This window comes from Mycteria americana, chromosome 2, assembly GCF_035582795.1.
Source record: "Mycteria americana isolate JAX WOST 10 ecotype Jacksonville Zoo and Gardens chromosome 2, USCA_MyAme_1.0, whole genome shotgun sequence".
Taxonomy (NCBI): domain Eukaryota; kingdom Metazoa; phylum Chordata; class Aves; order Ciconiiformes; family Ciconiidae; genus Mycteria; species Mycteria americana.
The window spans coordinates 57725715-57738069 of NC_134366.1; the positions used below are offsets into that span (position 1 = coordinate 57725715).

Below are 12355 nucleotides of genomic sequence, written 5' to 3' on the forward strand. Positions count from 1 at the left end.
TTCCAAAAAATGGAGGGAAACGTGCCACTGCTTACCTTGTCTGCACAATAGCTGTTCTGCAAATAAACAGAGGAATTAAAGTTTAAGTAGTCAAAGTCCAGCATGGCTGGTAAGCCTAAAATTCACTTTAATTTTTAAACACAAAATAACCTTTTCCATTGTGCTCAAATGTATGTATTTAGGTAGATGAATTTGCATCATTTTTCCAGGATAGGGATAGTGCCAGATTTTCATAGCAATACAAATATTCCAAGACAAGTAGTAGCCTTCATACCTACATAAAATCATAACATTGACTAAGATCATACATGAGAAACAGCAGCTTAAGCATTGTCAGAAAGCTCCTCGGATCAAGGTGGTGTTCCAGTATTCAGCACTGTCGTATCAAATTACCACACTCAAGAGCAGAGTTAAGAGTGTTGAATAATTAAAAATGTTCTAATTATAGCATCTCAGGCATATTAGATACACAAATGTTTAACTGGGTCAGTTCATGAAAAAAAAAAAGCAACTGGCCAAGCATTATCTTCAGTATAAAAGATAATAGGAATTACTGCATGAATCCTGCATGCCCACCTGCTCTAGATTACTGTGTGTTCAGCAAAAACTGCTGCTGAAAGAAACTTTCATGTGCACAGTTACAAAATAAGTTGTCCCCAGAGGAAATCTTCTCTTACTCTCCAATAATTGGAGGTTATCTTATTCCCTTTTCAAGGGTTAAAACTGGTATGCTTCTTTAGGGACCTTTTGAGAAATTCATTACTATTACTACTTTGTTTATTTTTGTCATGGTTTTCTGCATCTTGCTAAATTCCTGACTCCATAATATGCTTCACAATACATGCCCTGGGAGCATTGTGATTCATATGAAAATAACATTTTTGTAATTTCATAGTTCTTCCATTTCTGACAATTTTTCCATTTCATTGAATTGGTACTTTTTTTTTTCTGAGAAAGGATCAATGTATTTTCAATTCATATTTTTTGCATGAATTCAAGTAAACTATTTGTTTCCATGAAGATACTCTAGACTTAATACAGAGCAAGGGAAAACTTTGCATACTGTTGATACATTTTAGCGCTAGCAGTCTGGAAAAGATTCCAGGAATTCCATTTTCAGTGCAACATTGGTGTATTTGTTTGTTTCTGGTTTCTTTTTGGGGGCTGGGGGTTGCTTTTTTCTATTAATCTTACATCCAGTCTTGATTTTTTTCATCTGAAGAATAAAAATCAAAATAAATCACCAGCAATAGCTTCACTGGCCTGCTTCCAGCACTTTCTTGGAATTGCATCTTTCCAGAAGCCCTCAGCTGAACTGTTGATCAGAGAAAACAGCAGCTACGTAACAGCCCACAGTAAGTCTGAACACAGAATTGGGGCCTGGAGCGGTCAGTGAAAACCAGTGGTTCCAGTTAGAACTGCAGGATATGTAAGAGGTGTCACTGTGATTATCTGAATTGATACCTGGTCAGGAGATCAGAGGTAATATTCTGTTCTTTCACAAAGTGCCATGGGATTTTAGAGTGATCAGCAGTGATACAGCTATAAAATGGGCATGTAACTGGAACAAGAATCAGTGTTTATCAAAAATGGTGAGCATTCAAACAATTCCATTATCTATCCTAGCTGCTCTTCCATCTAAGGTAGGCTAAACCCAGTGCTGCTTAGCTTTTATGAACCATAGCCTAGTCTGATATGGTCTATAGTTTATGGCTTTACAACCCATAAATACTACAATATGTTTTGTCGTCTTTCCTTCACTCTCTACATCATCTCCACAGTTATGGGGTGTAAATATTTTGTCCCTGAGAGTAACGTCAGAATGTTGGTGTCTGCATTTTATTTCACTACAGCCATATAGACTGAACCAGTTTTACTTCACAACTTACTGAATAGCACTTCTGGCACTGTAGTCTGAGGCACTTAACACTGGCAGGCTTTGACTGTTTCCTACTCCTTCACTGAAAGTGATTAAGATCCTCCAATGCCAAAGGCTGTATAGACAGACATCAAAAAAATAGGTTCGTAGCAAATGGTCATGGATGTAGAAATGCATTGACACTGACGGGGCATATCTTTTCCTCGGAGCATAGTCAAGATGTGGCTAACATTTGATTTCTGCTTGACATTAGCATTATAATCTCCAAGTACTTGTTGTCTGAGTCTTTTTCCAAAGGTACTAGGGACAAGTGACTGTGATTTAAATAACTTCATGAATGAACATGGGAGGGCTGGCTTCACATGTGCACATTTTCCCTTTACAAGGTTTCATAGGACACCATAACTGGTGTTCATAACTGAACATTTGTTGCTTATCCCACATCTCTCATCTTTCTAAGACTCTTCTGATCATTTTTATAACTAAAATCAGGTGTTGCACCATAATTCATGTTCTTTGCAGACATCAGTCAGCTGAAATCAATGGAACCCATCACTTAAGAGCTGCAACAGCTCTTCTTCAAGATAGAGACAAAATGAATGCAGTGGGCACATAATCTGCAGAATAAGTAATAACCATATGTTGAAGGTCCACATGGAAAACGTTACTGTCAGAAGTGGGGGGCAGGGAGAAGAATGGGAGCTAAGAGTTAGTTGAGGAGCTGAAAATCATAATGAGCATTGAGGAGATAACTGAGGTAGAGAAGAGGTGAAATAGAGAAAGAGAATAATTGTGCTTAAAGGAGCTTTCCACCAGTATGTCTCAAAGCTAACCACACAGGAGGCTAGCTTAATTATCTTGTTTTTCCAAATTGGGAAACAGGGGGATGGGGAGAGGAAGTGACTCCTGAAGCTGGCCACAGCCACGGAAGTAGAAACCAAACTGCAGTTTACCTGACTCCACTATAGCACATTCCCATCAGAAGTAAGAAGGAAACCTTTAAAGAAAGAAGGAAAGAGATGGGGGAAGTTACTAGAGAAACACAAGAGGAAAGGCTGTAAAGACCTTGAAGTAAGTGTGAAACCATATAAAATATGAAAAACAGGAACAATAGAAAAGAAATTATATGGAAAACAGAAAAGATCTAAAAAGGAAAAGATGAGAGATAATTATATAGACAACTCTAAGATTAGAAAACATATTTTTACAATATTTTTTTGTGTTATTTTCATTACAGAAAAGTGAAATGACTCTAGGTCTACTTTGAGCCATTTTAAACCAATATTGGTTTGGAGATGATTGTTAGGCTTAAGTGTTCTGATTGAAGGATATACGTTATATAACATGCAGACTGAAAAAGAAACAGCACTCAGTGGGGAGGACACATTTTTCAGGAAAGACAATACCGTAAAGGATCTCAATCCCAACAAATGCCAGTTAAAGATGTTACACCAGTGCCATGTAGACAGGTACTCCATATAAACTACATATTTTACATCATTCTATGTTGGTTAAGCAATTTGATACTGCTTTTCATATCTTATGTTTTAAAACCAAAACTACTTAAACTATGAAGACTTGTTATAAATACATGCAATAAACATTGTATTATACATTTTAGTGCCTATATATTTTTAGACATTTGGTAATTCCTTAACTGTGTTCTTAATAATGTTTCTGTCTATTCTAATATAAACCAAGTGTGCTGTAACCCTCAAATCTCTGATTTCCAGATTCCTAGTCACCTACTAGAACAATGTAATTTCTCCTAGCTCTGTTGAATGACAAGTTGAATTACTGCAAACTCATCATTACTCTTGGATTCATTGTTATTTAAGTCACTTCACTGCACTTTCTCTATAGGCACAAAGCATTAGAGGATGGATTATCTTTTCAAAATTGTAAGAAAGCTATGAGTGCTAAGCACCGTGACTAGCTCAGATGGAGTACTGAGAATAATGTCATTTGGACAGCTAATAGAGCTAAGCAAATGCAAGTATCTCATTACCCAACAGTTTATTACAGTAATCCCACTATCTTGTTTTTAGGAAGTATGTATCTGTTTGCAAGTGTAGGAGGGACACGTGTGACAGGTTTGGAGGCAGTCACAGATGATGGGAAGCTCCTCTGTCAGCTGCCAGATTAAGATGTCCCTGCATTGAGCAAGAGTAGTAGGAGCAACTGCCCACACAACCTTTGTGCGTATGTGTTGATTTGTAATGTTCAGAATCCAGACTGGATTGCTTCATTTTGAGAATAGCTGATATTTATCTGTGCACATCACAAAAGTATTCCTTGGGTTGTATGTGCTGCAAAAGCACAGAGAAAGAAAGACTATTCCTACCTTGTAGAGCTTAACCTCTAAATATAAAAGGGATGGGAAATGGACAGACAGGGGACTGGCCAAGATCAGAGCAGATTAGTGACACTTATGAGAGTATGTCGTGGTTTAACCCCAGCTGGCAAAAAAGCACCATGCAGCTGCTCGCCCACTCCCCCCTCGGTGGGATGGGGGAGAGAATTAGAAGAGTAAAAGTGAGAGAACTCGTGGGTTGAGATAAAGACAGTTTAATAGGTAAAGCAAAAGCCGCGCACGCAAGCAAAGTAAAACAAGGAATTCATTCACCGCTTCCCACCGGCAGGCAGGCGTTCAGCCATCTCCAGGAAAGCAGGGCTCCAGCACGCGTAACAGTTACTTGGGAAGACAAACACCATCACTCCAAACGTCCCCCCTTCCTTCTTCTTCCCCCAGCTTTATATACTGAGCATGATGTCATATGATATGGAATAGCCCTTTGGCCAGTTTGGGTCAGCTGTCCCAGCTGTGTCCCCTCCCAACTTCTTGTGCACCCCCAGCCTACTCGCTGGTGGGGTGGTGTGAGAAGCAGAAAAGGCCTTGACTCTGTGTAAGCACTGCTCAGCAGGAACGAAAACATCCCTGTGTTATCAACACTGTTTTCAGCACAAATCCAAAACATAGCCCCATACTAGCTACTATGAAGAAAATTAACCCTATCCCAGCCAAAACCAGCACAGAGTAGAATTAAAATTACCTGAATCCCAATCCAGTAGGCTGTCCCCTGAGACCTGGAGTTGTACTGCCTAACAGCAGGCACCAAAATAAGCTTCATCACATCAGATTCTCCTGCTAGTTTCTGGAGAGAAACAGGCACACTCAGAGGGAGATTCAACCCCCCAATACATGCACCGCCCTCTGAAGGCAGCCATCGCTCTCTGTTGTGTAACGTGGGAGCTACGTACCAAGTCTGCACTTGGGCATGCCAGTTATATACCTCAAGTGAAGTATGTCCCTAAAACCTGACTATCCCTTATACAAACACACACAAAAGCACACAGACTTACAAACTTGGGAAGTACAAGTATGTTGATAATTAGCCAAGCAATAGTTTACCATATTCTTCACTCATTGTTACTTATATTTTCTCACAACTGGTACAAACTGGAGGCAGGTGAAAGCTTCTAGCTCTTTCCTTTTGTTGGGGACATGATTCTCCCCAGAACACATGGTGGATTTGAGCTGGGTAGTTTCTTTCCTTCAGTCCTGCTACTTAGAAACTCCATTAAATCACAAATACATTTCATGTGTCCTTATGCATTGGTAATAAAATGTTGTCTAATAAATTCTAATACCGTTGTGCCACCAGCATAAAAGAGAAGAAATTACCCGTAATACCAGGAAATCCTACCTCCCTGTATTGATTTCAGTTCAGCAATACTTGACAACACAAAGGCCCACAGACCCAGCAGATGCCAGGCTAATCGATTCTGGGCTGAAATAGGAGGGTGCCCTCGAAAACTAGTAAGTGGTTGTGTTCCCTTTCTATTTTGTCCCTTAGAAAAATGAAGTCTCTCTCACTCTGGAAGATTTATTGAGATCTTGAGGGAAGAATAGATGTTTTATGTGTGATAAGGTGGTTTTCCAAAGAACCTGGTTCATTCATTCATGTCAACAGAGATCTAAGATAAAATTACAGTGTTAAATTATGCATACTTTAGACATATATTCTGTGCGATAATATGTATGCTAAAGTAAAGGGAACAAGTATTTTTTGTTCCCTGGGAAAGGAAGTTGCACATCAGTGTTTTTCCCAAAGATTCCGACATGTTTTGTCTGACATGTCCACCGTTATCTTTAGCTTTTTAAAATAAATGAAATTCTTGTCAGTATCAGTTGATTTCTTAGTTGTATTATGGTACCTAATGCAAATACTACTAGCACACAATTAATTACATCTCTGCTTAATTACACGTTGTAATTTTTCTCTGCAAGTATTTTCCAGGCAGAGCTGTACTGGCACATATGCTAATACATAACAAAGGACAATCACTACATACCTCCTTAGGGCAACATTGCAAATGTCTGCTACACTGTCTATATGGTTTTAGGTGCCTGCTGTAGCATTTAAACACCAGAGAGCAGCGAGTAATTCAAACTTGCTGCTACCTTGAGCTGCCCAACCCTAAGCTGCTGCACAATCAGTGGAGTGGAATAGTTGCAATACCTACTCTCCTCTGACCAGGTGCTCTCTTACACTGAGGAGCCAGAGTCACACCCTAAAACGTCACGGGTGCTACAGAGATGCTCTCGCTATGGTCGCTTGCTAGGAGTTGAATAGGAATTATTAATGTAATGCGTTTTCATGGAACTATTTCTGTTAGTTTGGGGTTAAAGAGCTCATTTTTTCCACTTGGTTTAGGCAAGGTGCCAGGGGACATTTCACAAACAGAGGGTTAGGGGTATACTATAAACTGGGTTTTATTGCATTATGATATGCAGCTTGGGCCATGGGGCAAAAATTAAAAATAAAATTACATTTGTTGTCTTAAACAAGATAGCTCCAAAGGGAGATCAAAGGGACAAAGGCCACGTCCATTAACAAGCAGCGTGGTGCAAAAGGGGCATTTCCATAGAGTGAAACAGTTGGTATCAAGGTCCTGGCAACCACACTAGATGTATTGCAGGGGCGAGGTTGTTCTGGACTAGCTCTAGTCTGGTCCCGGATGGAATGCCCATTAGCAGTGGAAGTGTCTGAGGCGCGCTCCTGCAGTCCGTCTCAGTGTCCCACCCTACACAAATCCAGTTTGCCTGTTCCAAGACCACACTACAATGCAAATCAAAGCAGAGTAAATCAGGACAATCGAGAGCTTAGTTTCAGAGGTGCGCTCCTGATCTGAACCATAGCACTAATGACCAAAAGAAAGTCTTTGATACTTTTTAGGCATGATCCAAACTGCTATGAAAATCAACACAAAGACTTGGTTAACTTCAGCAATGGAGCTTCCATTCCCTCCCCTCCCACACAATGTGAAGGGAAGGGGTACGATTACTGGCAAGAAAAGATGAAGGGAACAAGAAAGGGAGAATAGGAATGACTGCATGTGCATTTGGTCAACCACCAGTGACACCTTTTCTGCAATTAAGGATCTTTAAAACTGTGTGATTTCAGGGCATGATTGAATGCAGGTGTTGAAGAGAGGGAATAATCAGCGGAGGCAAAATTAACATCCTATTCTTGGCTTCTCTGTGCACTAGGAAATATTGAATGGCTGCAGACTACAGTATTAATGATACCTTAACTATGACTCAGCCACTTCCAACAGAAGGGTTCTGGAATACGAAGCAATACAGTATACGGATACTCAAAGGACTGCAGAAGTTGGGCCAGGATTTCTGAATCAATATGTGTACAGGGCCACACTAAGACTCGTCCAACATTTTCACGGTCTCATGAAAAGGCTAATCATAGCTAGCATGCAAATTTTTCCCTGTCATGAAATATCCAAAATGTTTAGTGTCTTATTTTGGCTGTTCTGTTGACCCAGTGTTACCAGCTTCCCCCCCCTTTTCACCCTCTATTTAACAGAATCCAACATTTCTTTATGTAAATGAACGTATTTTAGTATTTTAATCAGAATGAACTGCATCTGGCTTGCTCCTTTATTGCTATCAGTTTCTCAGACTCTGTGGAATATGCAAAAATTAGCTCAAGCCAAAATGTGAGGCCAATGAAAGTTAATCCGAGAGGGAGATGGACTAAACACTGGCTAAATGTCCAAGATGTCAGAAACTGCAGAAAACTGAGCACAGAGAACAACAAAGAAGATTTTAAAGTGCTCCTGCTTTGCAAATAGAGCACAATGGCTGCATGATGCAAACATTGAGGTCGAAGATTTCCAGCTGAGGTGATAAAAACTGGAAATTCCAAACTTTGAAACTACCTTCAGCCAAGTAATTGTGAGGAAGAGGGGAGGGCTCAAAACAATTCGTGTCGTCCCCGAACGGTTACAGCCTGATAAAAACACATACTGAGCAGTCAATTTCTATATTATGCTTAGGTTCCATTCCATCACTTGCATTATGAGTTTAAATCACGCTGTGTTTACACAAAGCTCCCATTTAAGTCAATGATCTAACAGTGAAAGATACAGTTATGAAGGCATCATTATTATTATTTGAATTATTGTTATTAACATGGAAACTCTCCTCTCATATCTCCCCATTTTGTTTGGCATCTATAAAACCCTTCATGCATGGAGCGGTCCATGACTATAAAAAAAACCCCTAACAATCTCAGTGCTTCACGTTCCCTTTGCCAGTGATAATTCTTCTTAAACTCAGTATATTAAACTTTTCCTCAGCTTGTACTTGTCCCTTGAGGAAAGCTCATGTTCTGCTTTCACCACTAAAAATAATTGTGTTTATAAATCTGGCGGCAGATGTCAGGAACTTATCTCCTTACCACGGCAGAACATGCCTCATCTATTCGCCACATCAGGGATTAGCTGGGGAGGGAAGGAGGAGCGGACATGAAGCTACGATGTTTGTCTCACTGTCTCGCTTAAAAGATTCGGCTGAAACAAAGGCGGAGGAGCAGGCACTCTACCACCATTAGGCTCCCGAGTTAACGCGCCTCTGGGATGAGCGGGACACAGCCCCCAAACGGGGCTGACCTAGGCAGGGGGCCCGTCCCCCGCTTGGGACAGCAGCTGCTGCCTGGAACAGGCCCCGAGCTGGTCTCGGAAGTTGGCTCCGCGGGGAAAAGGCAGCTTTCCGCCCGGGCCGTTACCCACCGCCGCCGCGGCCAACGGCTGCCCCAACGGCTGCCCCAGCCGCCGCCACCCCTCCTGGGCGGGGCCCCGCGCCGCCACCCGAGCCGGCGCCCCGCGCGCGCTCTGCCGGAAGCAGCTGCCTCCCGACTGCCCCGCCTCCTTCCGGAAGCGGGTTCCGCCCGCGCGCACCGGCGGCCTGGCCCCTGCCCCGCCGCGCGCGGCCGCTCCTCTCACCCGCCCCGCCCCACCTCTGCCGCGAGCGGCCGCGCAAGCACTGCGCGTGCGCCTCCCGGCGCCTGACTGCCTCCCCCGCGCGGAGAGAGGGGCGGGGCCGCGCCCGGTGACGCTCCTGCCTCTGCGGCGGCCGCCGGCGCGGCGCGGCCCGCCCCGCCCTCCGCCGCGGGCCGCGCGCGCCGCCGGCTCTGCGCGCGGGGGCGGCGCCAGGCGGCACCAGGGCTCCCCTAGCCCGCCCCGCCCTCCCCACTCGCTCCTCCAGCGGGCAGCGGAGCGCGCCCCGCCGCCGCAGGTGAGTCGGGGGCAGCGCGGCGGGGGCGAGCCGCCACGAGCCGCCTGGCGCTTCGCTACCGGGGCTGGGGAGGGGGAGAGCGCCGGGACCCCTCCCCGCCCGCCGCCCGGGGAGCGCTGCGGTGCGGGGGGAGCGGGCGGGCGAGGGCTCCCGGCGGCCCCGCGCCCGCCGCTCTCCCCGGCCCGGGGGTCGCCTTGGGGCGCGGCTGCCGCCCCGCCGCCCCTGGCCGGCGGTTTGTGCCTGCCGGCCCCACCCCGGGGTGTGGGGAGAGGCGGGCGCGGCCGCGGGCGGGGCCCGGAGCCTCCCTCGGGGGCCCGGCGGCCGGCACCCGGCCGCTCCCTGAAGGTTACGGGCGTCCGCCTTGGGGGCCTCCCGCCCCAGGCCCGGGCGCTGCCCGCTGCCCGCCCGGGCGCTGAGGGGAGCGGGGAGGGGGCGGCGGGGTCTGGCCGCCTCCTGTTGCCGCGGGAGCGGCGGTGGCGTGAGGCAGGTGCGGCGTCCCCGCCGCGGCCGCGTCCTCAGGGCGCGGGGTGACCGCGGCCAACGCCCGCACCTGCGGAGGGCGGAGCGCGGCGCGGCAGCGACTTCACCCCGAACAAAGGGGCCGCGCTCGGGGCCGGCGGGGGAAGGAGCCGGGGCTCTCATCCCCCGGGCCGGGCTGGACGGAGCGGCTGCCGCGGCGGCGGATCCCGCCGTGACAGTGTGTCAGCGGCCGGGTGCCGGAGCCTGTGTGCGTTGCAGTCCGAGGATGAGTAAGAGCAGCGTTTCTGTAACGTTTAATTGCTGCTCGCTTTCGTGTGCTGTTCTGTTCTGTAGTGGTACACGTTAAAAGGCGTTGCTGCTAACTATAGCTTGTGCTTGCCTGCAACAAAAGGAAGAAGTACAAAGTATGCCTGTTAAGTTCCCTAAATAAAATAGCCTTTCAATGCTCACGTATCTGGTTAGGTAAATAATTTGGTGTTTACTTTTGGGTTGCTTTCAAATGGAAGCTAATAGCTTCAGCTCCTTCCCCTTAACATCTTCATTTTTAAAGAGACTCAGTTAAGTGGGCCATACGTATCCCAAGAGTCACCTGGAGAGAGATTTTTATGTATGATCTGTGTGTCTGCTTTGTAGCATCACTGAACTGTCCTGGCAGAAAGACTGCCACAATGGTCATTTTCAGACTCAAAATGACCCTAACGTTTTGTTTTAAGCTTGCATTTCCAATTCTCGTTGGAAAGAGACTTTGCATTCTGCGGTGCAAACCATTACACTTCCATGAGTGGAAGTGATAGATACCTCTGCTGGCATTTCAGTGTTTGGAGGTAGGTTATGGAGAGGTCTGCACAAAAAGCTATCAGTCATTCTTTGTCTTTTCCAATGAAAATTAAACTGAAAAGAGAGGAGTTCCTGGGAGAGGGGCTGCATGGACTGGGAGAAGATATTGGCGTTCTATTAGTTATCAGGATAATGAATAGTGATTATAACTGGATTCTGAATTAAAAAACCTCTTCTTTTCAGCCAACTTATTCATCTAATAGCATGTACCTTGACACTTAAATCCTGGGAAATTGTGAGTGTTCTTAATAGAATGAAGATCAACTATGTGATATGTAAATCTCTGTAGATTTAAACCCTTCAGTCTATGCTTGTGAGACAGCTTGTCAAACATTTTTTGCAGAAGCCCCCAAATGGTAAAGTTATAGGGATTGCCAGTGCTAGTGATTTTTGCCCTTTTTTCTTTTCTGTAAGAACAGGAGAATGTGACACATATTGTTGCACAAAAAGATCAAAAGAAGCCTTCAGTCCACTGCATGAGGTCAACTGTGGGGTTAAATAAGCTGTGATACTAAATACTGAATGTACTCCTTTACTATTGCATATTCCTTGATCTTAGCCTTTGCTTTGTCATGTTCTTCTGAATTTGAGGAAGGGAAAAAATATAAGCATTTTAAGGTGAAGTACTTTGAATTGCATGCACTTTGGCAATGTTGAAATAATGTTGTCTTTTTTTTTTTTTTTTTTTTTTTAGACTTTAAGGAGAGGATCTTTAGTCCTGAAAGAGAAAGCTAGAATGTCTCCTAGCTGTGCATTTGTTGTAATCTGTGTCACCTGTGGGCATGTACTCTTTACATAAATAATCCATAGAAATAGTAGGCTGGGGGGGGGGCAGGGAGGGATGTGGCTGTGAGGATAAGGCAGTGCTGGCTGAAAGCAAGCAAGGAGGAACACAAGACTTAAGTGTTGTGGGAGATCTTGCAGTGGTCCATGTGTCTTCTGTACTCAGACTGACTTTCATAAGAACAGTTGTGCTCTTAACCTCAGTTAAGTCATGCACTGACATCCCTGCATATACTTTTTCTAAGGGACTACCCTGAAACAGGGATGTTCTGTCTAAGATAAGCTTTTACTCCTGTTAAATTTCAACTGCCTCTGACTTGGAAGAAAATAATTGCTGAGGCAAAGGATGTTGCTGTCTTAGAAACTGATGTATGGCAGTCTCCAGAATCAAAGAATAATGTAGGTACAGTGTCTTGTTACGTAAAAAGTTATTTAAGCAACTGCATTTCGGCTAATTGACAACAGCATTACTTTCCCTGCAGTTTTGCAATTGAAGAAGAAATAATTATATGAGAAAAATCTTATAACTTCGTGATTAGATTTGTTTGTTTTGCCACCCTAGCAAGTGCTATAGGATATAGTGGTCCTGGGAGTAAGTCACTGATCACATGTGTTCTGGACAGGGAACTCCCCACCCCCTTGAGAGTGCTTACAGCCAGTTTCCAGTAAGCTTCTAATGCCTCCAAGCTATTGAAATTGCTTTGTAGCTAAATTGAAATCTATTTTAAGTGAACAAGGTAGTTTGGTAGGCTAGTGACAGCATTCTTGTGAACATATTA

The 12355-nt window shown here is 44.7% G+C and overlaps 1 protein-coding gene across 2 annotated transcripts in view; it reads left to right on the forward strand.

Annotated features, from left to right (window-relative positions):
- The first annotated feature begins 9320 nt into the window (after positions 1-9320).
- RALA (RAS like proto-oncogene A) overlaps positions 9321-12355 on the forward strand; it is a 29738-nt gene continuing 26703 nt past the window's right edge. The window contains exon 1 of one of the 2 annotated variants that reach the window (XM_075493567.1): positions 9321-9476. The gene's annotated coding sequence lies outside the window, so the exon portion shown is untranslated. Of the gene's footprint in view, positions 9477-9744; positions 10226-12355 lie in introns of those variants that run through there. The other variant, XM_075493568.1, reaches the window with a different exon arrangement.